At 42.4% G+C, this 14,317-nt stretch overlaps 1 protein-coding gene across 5 annotated transcripts in view; it reads left to right on the top strand.

The window, feature by feature from the left end:
- Positions 1 to 3,965: 3,965 nt before the first annotated feature.
- Positions 3,966 to 14,317, top strand: part of TRIM2 (tripartite motif containing 2) — a 126,693-nt gene continuing 116,341 nt past the window's right edge. For 2 of the 5 annotated variants that reach the window (XM_074993163.1, XM_074993155.1), the window contains exons 1-3: positions 3,966 to 4,122; positions 5,656 to 5,707; positions 6,108 to 6,349. The gene's annotated coding sequence lies outside the window, so the exon portion shown is untranslated. Of the gene's footprint in view, positions 4,123 to 5,615; positions 5,708 to 6,107; positions 6,350 to 14,317 lie in introns of those variants that run through there. The other 3 variants (XM_074993160.1, XM_074993156.1, XM_074993159.1) reach the window with 3 other exon arrangements.

The following is a 14,317-nucleotide window of genomic DNA, read 5'->3' as shown; positions in this document are numbered from 1 at the left end:
GTCCCATTAGGTTTAACCATGTGGCAGTTTATCCATAAATAGCCTGCTCAGGCACTTGCTAGTGCTTCTGGGTTAGGTGCAGCTATAATAGGTATATAAACCTTCTTATTGAGGAAAATAGCAAGGAGCATTATCTCCGGCCAGCGAAGTGTAAAAATGTAACTAGGAAAGCCAAAAAAGAATTTGAAGAACAGCTAGCCAAAGACTCAAACAGTAACAACTTGTTAAAAACATATCAGAAGCAGAAAGGCTGCTAAACAACCCATGGGGCCACATGATGCTAGAGATGATAAAGGACCACTGAAGGGGAAGGGGTGGATAAGGCCATTGTGGAGAAACTAAATGAATTATTTGCATTTGTCGCCATGACTAAGGAAGTGATGTAGATTCCCCAAATTGAACCAGTTAGTTGACAAATCTGAGGAACAGTCTCAGACTGAAGTGTCATTAGAGGACATTTGGGAATAAACTGATAAAGTAAACAGTAATAACTCACCCAGATTAGACGGTATTCACCAAAGAGACCCAAACAAATCAGAGGTGAAATGTCAGAACTCCTGATTGTGGTATGTGACCTAACACTGAAATTAGCTTCTGTACCACATGACTGGAGGAGAGCTAATATGATGAGAATTGTTAAAAAATGATCCAGAGGTGATGACTGCATTTATAGGCCAGTAAGCCTCACTGCTGTCCCACCCATAGGATGGTTTAGGGTGGCCACCCCAGACCCTGCACTTTGGGGGAGCCCCATGGCAGCTTCCCTCATCTGTCCTACGGACATGTCCCAGTGCAGTCCAAGGGATTACCTGAGTGGAGGGGCCAGGCACAGGAGTCAGTCACTGCCCCAACTCCCCAGAAGCCTGCTCCACTCTGCCCTGCCTCATTTCCCTTTCCCAGCTTGCTACGCTCACCTTATTGAAGCACCAGGCATTGGCCACAGTCGGAAGACAGGATACGGGGCTCAGTGGACTTTTGGCTCAGTATGGCCCTTCTTTTGTTCTAATTCGATGTTGTATACAGTGTAGTTGTAGCCATGTTGGTCCAAGGATATTACAGAGACAGTGAAGATTAGGTAGTATCTTTTAAAGCAGTATGTTTCAAACCTGTTCAGGAGGTATCACCTATGGGGTGAATGGGTGGTCCAACCTTCTTAACCATTCTCTGTGCAGACTGCAAGCAAGAATGCTGAAGGTAGGTTGTGGGAGGAGGTGTTTGTTGTGGACCCCACCCACTAGAAATTAGACTGAGCACACAAAACCATTTCATAGAGGTCACTAAACATCAGTGAGTAGATTACCACTTTATGTCAGTACAAGCTTGGGTTGGATTTTTGCACTGCTACTCCAGAAATGAAAGACTCTACAATCCCATTACCAAGACCCAAAGAATCCCATCTTCCAAATACTTCGTTTTATAATCTGATCAAATCCTGTCTTTCCACCTGGGATTCAGACAGGGTGAACTCCTCTGCATTTGTTGAGAAGGTGAAAGAGGAGTAAACACTAATGTGTCTTTTTTGCTCATGTTCCACTGGGATCCACATCTTGCTGACAGCACGATTTCTTTTAGGCAGTTCAGCACATTTTAAGGTATCCTTTTAAGTTATTTCACAGTGGATAGAGAGGCTTTGGAATGCAATATTTCAATTTTGAATATCAGGTATATATTTTGAAGCTAGGGCTGGATTATAAAATACACTGGTCACTGCTGATAATATTAAACACCTCTCAGATAGTTGATAATTCAGTCCTGGGCATTATAATGAACGCTAAGGTAAACAGAAAAATAAATGTCTGCTTTTCAGCACCAAAGGCTCAATAGCATACCTTGTTTAGTTACATTTAGAAACGCTTTTATCTCTCAAAACAAAAAGCAGTCAAGTAGCACTTTAAAGACTAGCAAAATGGTTTGCTAGTCTTTAAAGTGCTACTTGACTGCTTTTTGTTTTGATAGTGTATAGACTAGCACGGCTCCCTCTCTGTTAGTTTTACCTCTGTGTGTGATGCTGTGATAGTGCTCACTGAACTGTCATTTTATTGGTGATGATAATGTGATTTTAGTTAGACTATTGTTCTATTTCTCAACCCCATCAAAACACCCTGTGCCCAAGTTTGGTGATTAAGAATTTCAGTATAACTTTAATTTTTAATGGTAACAGAGAGGGAGCTGTGCTAGTCTATATGCTATGCTATGGTCTGAAGAAGTGGGTCTGTCCCACGAAAGCTCACCTAATAAATTATTTTCCTACTCTTTAAAGTGCTACTTGACTGCTTTTTGTTTCCATTTTTAAATTGACAATCTAGGCCATATACATTTTGTAAGGTTGCCATGGTAACAGTTTCTCTGAGGGGCAAACTGGCTGTCTCGAGTTTCCACAGAAACCACTCCCTGCTGAGACAGGTGCCTTGAAGGGAAAGGAAGAGAATATAAATGAGAGAGACCAAAAGGCACATACAGAGGGATGTCACATGATCTCTGCAGCATACTTATACTATAGGAAGTCAGTTACTTTTTTTTTTATTTTATAGTTTTTCTTTGCAAGACCAGCTTCCCTGTTCTCCAGTTACATAAACTCTGATTTACCAATCCCCCACCTCCATGGAGCTGGGTCTGTGGCTTGTGATTTGGAAATGTTCCAGCAGCGAAATGAAACAGATTACATCAGATGCTAAGATCCAGGGCTCCAAGCATCACTTTGCATGGGAACATTTAACTGGTAAATGAGAGTGTGTATTTTTTTTCTGATATAGAAAAAACATTTTATATATAGAAAATATATAGATATAGAAAAATTTCCTCTTAAAATGGAGAAGGGGATGGCAGGAGTAATTTTTGTTTAATTCTGGAGCATGTGGGTTTTGTTCTGATTTGGGGGTGGGCATGCCTTGTGAGAAAAATGTGTGGTGAAAGGTCAGGTAATAGTAAAAGACATATGAACTTTGGTGTCAGCTTTAGCTAGGTGAGGGGAAAAAAAGCAGTGTTTTTATTTTTAATGTCATAGTGCAAAAGCATTAGCTGCCATTTCCAGGAGCCTTTTCTTCAGGTGAAATTGTGCTGCTTTATTGTATGTCTGCAAGGACAATAACACCATGACATTTGTTCAAGGGTTAATATAGCCATAACTACAGATTAACAGGCTGGCTATTTCATTCTCATCCTATCATCTCCCTGCCTCTTCATGGGGGAAACAGGCTGAAATGGTTATTAAATCTGGCAGCTGAATTGCATGCACGTAGGAAGCAAGTAAAGCAGAGCATATAGAAAATGAGGAGCAGTCAGAGAGCAGCCTTCTTCTCACTGCTACTAGGCTTGAAAGGTAGCCTATAAAAAAGCTCTTTCTCTCCTTTTTGCTGGATCAGTGCACAAATATCGCAAACACAATTGCAAATGTAAGTATTCCTGGCCTATGGCTGCTTTCAGATTGCTAATTAAGGCTTCTGACTCGTGTTCTGGTTGAAGAAGCAGTGAGATGAAAGCCAAAAACATTCCTAGCGAGAATGTTTCTTTGTGGTATTGTAATGGCTTTCAGTGAAGCAGCTAGAGAGAAAAGGGATATTTTATGGAACAAATAGCTTACAACTGTGTTAGTTGATTTTTAGGATGTGTGTACTGCTTTGTTTGTGAAGGGACGAGCCAGAAGTCTGACAAAAATGCTATTAGATAGTATTTGGTCTAAAGGGAGAAAGACAGTCTCTGTATGCAGAGGTATTTACAAGCACAAAGGAGAGGAATTTGTCCTGGCATTTTTCATTTGGCATCCTTTTTGTGTGTTTGTTTAAAAAAAAAAAACATGAAATTGAACTTCTGATTAAAAAATTATATGCTCCATCATCGGGGCATTATTTAGCTTACATCAGAACTAATACAAACTGAAAATAGCAGGGTGAGTAATACTGTAGTGAAATATGAGTGTTGTTTGCTATGAGACATGATTACAGAATAACATGGTGCCTGGGAAGCAATGGAGTTGTGGGTTGCTCAGCACTGCAGACAGGAATTGGAAACAAGAGCACAGGTGCTGGTGTGTATGTTTTGTGCTTTCTGTAACCTGATCGTGGCATCAAAGATAATGTCTTCATTACAATTGCCTGTATAATGCCAGCACTTCTGTACAGCAGCGTAAGTACTCAACCACAGTGAATTTTGGTTTATAGCTAGTGAATTCTTAATATACTGTGAATGAAATCTCCATGTTGAAAACAATCTGCAACCAGAACAGTGTACAAATTTCAGATAATTGCATAAGAAATGCCTGCCATGTCCAGTCTGTTGGAGCTCTCATGTCATGTTTATTTTCAGGGTCTGTTATTTACTAGGGACTGTCGCAGTACTGTAAACCCTTTATGACTTGTGTGAAAATTTAATTACTACCCTTCTTTTAAACAGGTGACCAACATGAAGTGATTATGAAGACTGTGTTTGTTTTATGAATTGCTGTAGAGGGGCCAAATGCATCCCTCATGTGAATCCAGTGATGTCAGTGTAGTTACACCTGGGATGTATTTGGCCGCTTTTGCTGAAATCCAGGCACCACCGATACTTTAATTTCTCAACATATAGATGTCCATCTCCATTGCAGCTACTTCACCACTAGTGGTATATGAAGATGGTCATCTTTGATCACAATCAGTTGAATTGGGTTTCCCCAAGCACGCTGGTAAAAAGCCAACTGCTGAGACAAGTAGTGACCTCTAAGGACTATGTCTATCACAAAAATAGCCTCCATCAAGGGTAGTGGGGCTAGGAAAAGTTTGCCAGGTCTCTCTCTCTCTCTCACACACACACACGGGGGGCGGGGAAGGGATGAGAAATTAAAAACAGCTCTGTCTTTTGGTAGTTCTTCACACTGTACCAGATTTCATCCACAAATTTTCATCTGTGCTCTTAACTGACTGTGATGGAGCCTAAATATAGTTCAGTCACGTGCTGATATGCAGTAAAACTTGCAAATACGTGCACTGACTTTTTAGGCATATACTCACTGAATGCTAAACAATCCCTGCAGTTGCTGGTGCTGCTGCACAGAATCAGAGCTTCACTTTCTACTATGCATGTTAGTGATATTAGATTAAAAAAGGAAAAGGAAAAAAAAGAAGGGCAGAGGGCACCGGAGGCTGAACATCCCTCTGTATGCTACTGTATCTTATCTCTTTGCAGATGATTTTTGCCCTTGATTTGGCTGATCTATTATTTAAGGCTGGCTTTACCCTCAGAGTATTAAAGGGCCGTACAGTCTACCATGGAGAATAGCAGATGTCCAGAGTGAACTGTACTCTCCTTTAGTACTCTGAATACCGTGAGTTATATTTACCCCGGAATTTCAGGTATTCTCATTTCTAAATGCAGGTAAAGGCTGGTATGTGATGGGAAATGGCAAGATATTAATGATGGTAAATCCATAACCCTCTTCATTACGCACTGAGGTACTGAAGATAAATATACTCATCTCCATATTTTCCTGGCTTATTGTCCCTGAGACCAGGGGCCCTGTGGCCCTCCAAGTTACTCTTCGTCACAAAGAAAATTACCCTCCCTATCTTCTTCGTGCACGCTGACCCTAAAACTAGAACAAACTGTGCCCACAGCTGACTGAGAGACTTGGGCCATCATTGCGTAGCTTTAACCTCCATGCTGGTTTTTCTTTTCCCTCAGCTCTCTAAGTAACTCTTCTTCTCCCTCCTGAATCCCAGCAAAAGGAAGCAAGGTAGGTCAGGACCATTTTCCATAAATAGTCTGTTGAATTTTGTAAACTTGTTTGTACCCTCTGTTTTGTTCTCCCATGAGAATGCTTGTGTCTTGAGCTTCACTATCAGAAATCCAATTGGAGAAATGGAATTATGCTCATGCCATAAGAAAAATGCCTTATGACCACTCAAAGGCTAGGCAGCACAGCTGGAAATTTCGATTCTGAGTTTCCAACAGCAAACCACAGAGTAAACAAAAAATGTAGGAAATAGTCACTGAATATCATGGTGTTAGTCCTATAGACAGCCAGTCACTGAGTTTGACTGGGCTGGGTGTGATGATTTCATTCTATGTTTTATTCATTTTACTGTTTGTATCACCATACTGCATGGAAACTGCATTCATGAAATTTCCATCAGCTCCTCTGGGCTCAGCTGGAATTACACAGACATACCTGCAGAGCTTACCCCACTTGGAGGAAGTGAGCTAAAAAAGGAGAGTTTGTCACATGAAGGGATGGTAGCCAGGAGGAAAGCAGCTGCGCCTGGAGGTCCAGCACAAGGGATGTCACGTGGGAATAACATTACTTCTTGGTGGCACTTCTTTGACAGGAGCAGCTGTGTCTTCATCTCCGCAGAGGGCAGCTCTTGTTCAGTGTGAGGTAAGCACTCCCTTTGGAACACAAAGGGGAGCTACTCCTCAGGCACTGGGGTTCTGACACTGCACCATTCACAGAGGCCTGTTGCTCCTCAGCGCAGCTCAGTGTGAGGTTGCCCTCTGCTCTTGGACAAAGTTTCCATCCTCTGCTGAAGTGTGCTTGCTCTCGTGCTCTCTTCTCTTATTTTCAAATTTGAAAGGAGACAGTTATGGTCAAGAAATCCCACACTTCCATTCAAACGACATATCTCCTTAGTGTACTGTTAAATTCCAGTTTAACCAGTTTTGTTGACCAGTTGTATCTGAGTTCAATATGTTTTTCTTTATCGATACCAGTATTGTGGTGTGTGTTTGTTTGTTTTTTTTAAATGACTCATTCACAAGGATATCAAAATCCACTGAAATGTTTTTGTTAGTATGTAACTAAACATAGGCATATGGCATAAAACTTTCTGTGACCTGATTAAGTAGTCCTAATCCACTGGTCATGGTTCCCTTAAGGTTTTTAATATCCATCTATTAAGTTAATGAAGTGTATTTATCTCCATTGAATCATCTCACCAAAACACAAATGTTAATCGTGAAACCATTGTGGGCCATTGATAATGATTGCTTTAAGCCCATTAGTATAGTGCCATTAAGTAATGGAGTATATCCTACTCTATTTAATCACATCACCCAAAAACATTGACATTAAATACCCATGTATAACAGCTATAGTATAGTTCATGCTCGTCAAAAAGTAATTTGGCTCATTCTTTCATGCTGGCTGTGATCCTGCATTGTGATTCGTGCAGGTGGACAAGGTGTCTCTACAGGAGCAGGCTCTTCGCATGGATAACAGGGCCATAATTGATACTTTCTGATGGGGTATCCATTTCCAGTTCCTTTGTTCCCCTCCATCTCAGCTGTAGGTTTCACTAGTGGCACTGACTGGAACACAAAACTGTGGTTTCCTGAAAACTTGTGAGGTGTTGACATTTGTCTCAATGCAGAACAAAACCAAAACTGAGACCCTGAGAACTTTTGCATGAAGGACAGAGGGAATCAAGAGGCCCTGGGATGGCCAATAGCCTGCTTGTTAGAGCACGCCTCTGGCATGCAGAAAACATATTTCAGGTCCCAGTGCTAACTCTCTCTCAACCTCTCTGTGTAAATGACTACATAGTCACTGAGCCAGAAAGAGGGACTGAGGCTGCTGCTACACTACCGTTCTCCCGTCACTGGTGCCATGGTAATGAGGCCATTCGAAGCAGTCTACTGAGGCGCTAACATGCATATTCAGCACCTCATTAGCGTAATAGCAGCTGCACAAACAAACTTCGAATTTCAGATTGACAGCGAAGATGGGGGCAGCTTTGAAACAAGCACCCCCCTTCGACATTCCCTTACTCCCACAGAACTAGATCGAAGTAAGGGAATGTCCAAGTGAAGTATTTATTTCGAAGCTGCCCCATCTGCACTCTCAATCTGGAATTCGAAGGTTGCACTTCAAAATTCATGTGGCTGCCATTATGCTAATGAGTGCTGAATATGCACATTAGTGTCCATTAGCCTGCTTCAAATTACCTCGTTACCATGGCATCTCTGACAGGAGAATGGTAGTATAGCAGCAGCCTGAGAGAGCAGCCTAATGGTTAGAGCACTGAATTAAGCAGGGAAGGGAGTTGGAACCTAGACCTCCCAGAAACCAAGGAAATGCCTCAATCAGTGGGTTATTGGCTGTTCTGTAGTTCCCCTCTTGGCTGGTTTTGACAGAGATTTCATCCTGGACTTAGAAAATTGCACCCACTTTTCTTTTTTAAGCCAGGATGTGAACTAGGACATGCACATAACTTAAGGCCAAACCTGTCATCCAGTCTCAGACAACACTCCTATTCACTTGCAAAACTGCAGTGTATTATGACCTTCAGTTCTGAAGGTTATGCTAAACCATTTATTTAATCTGTACATACTCTCCAGATTATCCTCACCCTGGAGAGGCTGGACAAATTGAATAAATGGGAAAATATAATTCGCCTTTCTACCTGAGCATTTGTGTTATACCCATCACTATGATTTCTAGGCACAATGCATACAGTAATATTGAACACCACATCAGCAAATTTAAGTGTTCTGATTTTTGTTAAATTGTGAACTGTTGTGTGCAGTAACACACCTTTTGGCTTGATTGTACAGTTTATGTAAGTCAGGTGGCACATAGTGTTGTCCCTTCAACAAAAATCTAAACTAATGAACATGAAGAGCCAATGGGGCTGATAATCGGGCCAGGCCACTGGGCAAGGCAGGTGGTGGAGGGAGGGCAGAGGGAGCCCCGCTCCATACCCGCAGAAAGGGTGGGGCCTCAAGTGGAATGGGTGGGGCTTGGGAAGCCAGACCTCAGTGCCGCCCAGACCACAGCATGTCCCCGCTTCCCCCCAGTCCTCAGTGCTTCCTGGAGTGTGCTGTGTGGCACGCCAACACCAATTTAAAGGGCCCGGGGCCCTGGGTGCTGCTGCTGCAGCCACAGCAGTGGCTGCAGCAGCTGGGAGCTCCAAGCCCTTTTGTACCACTGGCTCCAGGGCAATTGTCCCCTTTGCCTTCCCCCGTCGGTGGGCCTGCGAAGGGCCATTGTACCCCCTTGAATGCCTTTTTGGCATCCAATGAGATAAAAAATGTTTTCCTTATATTGCAGAGGACAATGAATAAAATGCTGTTGAAAGATTACCTGAGGGCATGTAATTACTCATGAACCCAGCCTGATCCATATGGATGAAAAGGTATTTCATCAAACTGGCTGGCTAGTAGTTTGAATAGGATTTTGCTGTTCTTATTAGTTAAGGGATAAGGGGGCAGGTGCCTCTTTTTATGAGGCAGTAATGTGGCTCCCAAATGGATAAACTAGAGGGCCAAAGGCCAAATAATTTATCCCCACAACAGACCTTGCTTATTGCCAAGAAGGTCAGACATTTCCCATTATAGAATACCGTTACACACGCTAACCCAGTTTCAAATATGCTATAAACTAGAATGAATCCCAAGTGTGCATATTTAGCCCTTGTGCCTGCCACTCCCAAGTGCTAAGTCTAGTTGTCAGCATCTTGCAGTTCAGTTAACCTTCTACTTTAAGTGAAGCTGACCTAGAAATTTGTCACTTACAGTTGTTGGTTAGGACCATAAACAGAATAAGCTGCACAGAAAAGGTTACACTTGGTGTATGATACAGTAGGGTCACAACATTCACAAGGGTTTCATGCTGAGAACCCTCACGAACGTTGAATTTTGTGAATATGGGGAGGCTCAGAGTCCCGAGGAAGCAGAGTTCGCTAATAATTGAATCTGCAAATGTTACACTTAGGAATGTCATAACCTTGATGTATTGTTCTTTAATTCATTTCTAAAAAGGGAAATCAAGGAGCTGGGGTGGGAGAGGAGTGGGAGAGAAGGGTATGAGATGTCAAGGGTACAAGCTGTTATGCTCTGGACTTGTAGTGATGTGGTACATCACCATGGTTTGACTGGCTGAGACTTGGTCTACACTAGGAAAGTAAGTTGATTGCAGATACACAATTCTAGGTATGGCAATTGCGAGGCTAGAGTTGACTTATCTGAAATCGACTTACCTGGCTGTCATCACTGAGAGAGGTCGATGGGAGAAACTTTCAACCCTCATGATAGCAAGGAGTACAGGAGTCAGCTGCCAACCCAATAGGTTGATTTTGAATGTCCCTTCTCAGCGCATGAAATCGAATCCTGGAAGATCGACCTGCTTAGGGTCGATCTTCCAGGCAATGTAGACATGGCCTGAGAATTTCCTTGAGAATACAGTCAGTGCTGTGGAGCAGTAAAAAGAAAAGCTAATATCTAATTTCTCATAAATTATAGATTTACTGGGTGAAATACCTTTCCCACTGAAGTATAGATGCATAGATATTGTAAGGCTGGAAAGGACTGTTTTGATTATCTTGTCTAACTTCTTGCATTGTAAAGCCAGGGTTGTGAGTTCAGTCCTTGAGGAAGCCATTTAGGGGCCTGGGGCAAATAGATTTAAAAAAAAATATGTCAGGGTTGGTGCTTGGTCCTGCTGAGAGGGCAGGAGACTGGACTCATTGACCTTTCCAGGTTCCTTCCAGCTCTGTGAGATGTATACAGTAAACCATCAAGTTACATAGGGGTTGCAGTCCTGCAACCTCCATGCAACTCAAATTTTCTCACAAGTCAGCCGGGGGGAGACAGGAACCAGGCTGAAGCCTGGTTTCTGGCTCCACTGGGCTTGCAGGAGCTGGGAAGCTGAGCACCCCAGCAGGACTGGTCAGTTTCCTGGCTCCCAGAGTGGTGGGGAGCTAGGAACCAGGGGCAGTGTGGTTCCCAGCTCCCCACTGCTTGCAGGACCCGAGAAACTCACCAGCTCCTGGCTGGTCTGTTTCCTGGTTCCTGCCAGTGCAGGTCAACCAGCATGTTCCTGGGTCCCACAAGCAGTGGAGTGCTGGGAATCAGGCAGAGGCCTGGCTGTCATCTCCCCCCACCCGCCGCCCAAGGTAGAACCAGGAAACTGAACAGGTCAATAGTCTTGGTCAGTTTCTTGGCTCCAGCCAGTAGAGGGGAGCCAGAAACCAAGGGCACACAGGCTTCTGGCTCCCCTCCACTCCTTGGAGCCAGGAAACTGACCAGGGATGCTGCTCTGCTCAGTTTCCCAGCTCTGCCACCTGGTTCCCAGCTCCTCGCCACTCCCAGGACCTGGGAAACTGAGCAGCCCATGTGGGCTGGTCAGTTTCCTGACTGCTTCTTCCTGCCTTCCTGCGTCTGCATGACTATCAGCCTGACAGTGGTGCCACGGGAGGAAGGCAAGGAGAAGGAGCTTCCATAGAGCAGCTTCAAGCTGCACATAACTCATGTTAAAGGGAGTTACGCACAACTTGAAGCCATGTATTTCAAGGGTTTACTGTATTTCATATAATATGGTGGAGCTGGTTGACATGTACATGTTTCATTTGGGGAAAAAATTCATTTCAGAATTTTTATTTGCAGGGTTTATCATATCCATTTTATTACCTTTACAATATTTCATGACATGTCCAATAGTTATCCTATTATAACATACGTGCACTACTACAGATGTCATAACATAATAGTTAAAATGTATTTTTTGAGTTTATTTTATTTTTAAAATAATTAAAGGCAGTTGCTATTTAGTAATCAGTGAAACGTCTTATTTTTCAAGACCATAATGTCTCCTGTCTTCGTTGTAACTTACATTTGTATTTCAATGTTTACATCATTTTAAGAGTAATCATACTGATACGTCATGGCAAAAATAATAAAAATCATCATAAGTAGGTGAGAAAAAAATTGAAGCCAAATATGGACATTTTCTGCAATAAAAATTGAAAAAAAAAGTTTGATTTTTTATGGGACTTTTTTTTCAAAATTTGTAAAAAATGGTTTAATCAAAACAGCTTTTTCCAACAAAACTTTTAGTATATATTTTTTTGATCCTCTCTAATAACACAGGTCAAAAAGCCTCACACAGTAATTTCTAGGTCAATCCCATAACTTCTGTTTGAGTTGTATCATATATTTTAGAAAGATATCTAGTCGTGATTTGAAGACTTCAAGTTATAGGGAATTCACAACCCTAAGTAAATATTCCAATGTTTAACTACTTTGACTGTTATTTTTCTGTCCTTAACTTCAGTGGGGCCACAATATGCCCATTAATTTTAAGGGTTTTTTTTCTTCCTTGAGTGGAGCAAGTGTCTATATACTGAAAGCATTAGTGAGCTTTTTTACGAGAAATATTATAATGAACTGACTGGTGTGTATGCCCTTCATTGGAATGAACCTGAACTGTTTGAATGTGTGTCATTAGTGCTACTCTGCAGACAGTACCTCCACAGTCTAAGGGGCTGGCCTGTTTCAGGAATAGAAGGATTTGTGTTCTATTGATATGAAAATCTGAATACCAATGGTGTGCAATCTAGTGACAAATGGGAGACCCTTGGTGGTCATAGATTGGTTACAATAGATTTAGCCCACCAGCAAATTTTAAATCAGTCATTAGTAAAGGTTTAGGCACATTAGGTAATTACGAAGTAAAAGGTGGAGCAATGAGGCTGAAAATTGGTTAAAGAACTAAACCATCTAAGGCCTGACTTCTATTAGCATGTCTGGTGTTCCTGAGGCTATATATTTACTAACTGTAGGTCAAATTTTGTCTGTATAAACAGTTTTCATGCTGAAATTTATCAAGGCAGAAATATTGCCCTGTTGTTATAGCCTAAGCCTATCATACAGCTCTGCACAGAGGATAGCCCATGCCCTCTCTTTTCCCACCAAAATGGAGCTTGGTTGATGAAGTTTTCAAAATGTGTAAGAGAAATTCTTCAGTGTATTTTCATTTGCTGTTTAACCATCAAAGGGCAATTTTCAAGTAACGCTCAGGGTTGTGACATGGCTAGCTTGGTATAGCATTAATTATGAACACCACTGCCTGGACTAATATAAAATCCTGTACTCCTAGAAATCAGTAGCTATTGATGAGGCAAGAAGCAATCGTTTTCATTGTAATTAGTAGGATGGTAGTGATGGGTTGGTTAGACTCTGTTCTTGACACTTCATGCACTGAAAATAAATAATGGCAGCTAATTCACTATTCCAGATAACCTAGCTCAGTAAAAGTAAACACGGAGAAGACAGTGCACAAATCACTGTTGGTTTTACATCAGGCTTTATCACTGGATGCCAGTGAGTGACTATGGCTTCTTTGGGCTCATGTGCATTTAAAAATAGTTCCGCCCTTTAAAGAAAAATGTGGAGTGTTTTTCGCTAAGGGTAAGTCGGCACTGAGAGGCAGATCCTCCCTCTCACCCGAGTGCAGGCATAGCAGAGAATGGGGACTGAAGAGAGCTGGCTGTAGCTTCCTGAGGATCAGTCACAGAGCCCTGGCACAAGTCAGAGGTGCATGAGAGCAGCTCTAGTGCTCATGCAACTGCACAAAGGTTTCTCCAGCTTCTCACCAGTGGAGAATAAGGCACAGTGGACCTCCTGCCTGATCATGTTCCCAACATTTCCCTCCCCATCCTACACAGGCCCTTTCCCCAGAATGTCCCCATCACATCTCCTCCCTCCCTTGATGACATCTGAGGTGATGGTGGGGGGAGAGTTGCAAGGTGTGTGTCTGAAAGTCATTGGTAGCTATCATGCTCCAGAAAGTTTTTAGAGAACAGAACGTAAAATGTGAGCCAAAGGCCAGTGCCGCAACAACTTGCTGCCAGCCAAATGATAAGCTCCAGCTGCCCCAGAAATAAAAGTAGTGATGTGTGCAGAGCACTACTGATATGTGGCCCTCTGTACTGCCTATGTCATATTGTGACTCATAGGATTTATAAATCAGGTCGATAAAAGTGCGAGAGAGAGAGAGAGCGCACTCACTATAAATTATTGCCACAATAAGGCACAAAAATTAAGAATAGATGCAGGGCTCTCTGTTATGTTGTAGATATAGTTCTTTGGGCCAATAGATTGGAAGTGTGTCTCTGTTTATATGCAGGACTATGAATGGCTAAATGTAAAAATAAGTCTATTGTAGTTTTGTTTATGTACACACACAGAACAGATGCTGCAGTAACACAACTTTAACCAAGAAGAAATTGATAAAGAGCTGGGGTATGGGTGGTACAAGAAATGCCGCCCCGCCTTTTCCAAATTAAATGCTGAATAAATCAACTGATGCTAACAATTGCTGGTTGTTTTATGCGTGACAGACCAATGCTGAGCTAAGACAGGAAAATACAGTGTCAGTGGAATCTGTTTTTCCATTCATTGGGCCCACATCACTCTGTAGGCTGCACTGGTTTCCGCTGAACTCAGGTGGGTGCACTGGAAGGGACTCAATGGCACAAGCTGCCCACAGTCTCCTGTCTCTGAAGGGGGCAGGGATGTTTAAAACATGCTAACACAGCCCCCAAATAGAGAGGAGCAAGCCCTAGAGGCT

Source organism: Carettochelys insculpta, chromosome 4 (assembly GCF_033958435.1).
Source record: "Carettochelys insculpta isolate YL-2023 chromosome 4, ASM3395843v1, whole genome shotgun sequence".
NCBI classification, from domain to species: Eukaryota; Metazoa; Chordata; order Testudines; family Carettochelyidae; genus Carettochelys; species Carettochelys insculpta.
This window is presented reverse-complemented; position numbering and strand designations above follow the sequence as displayed.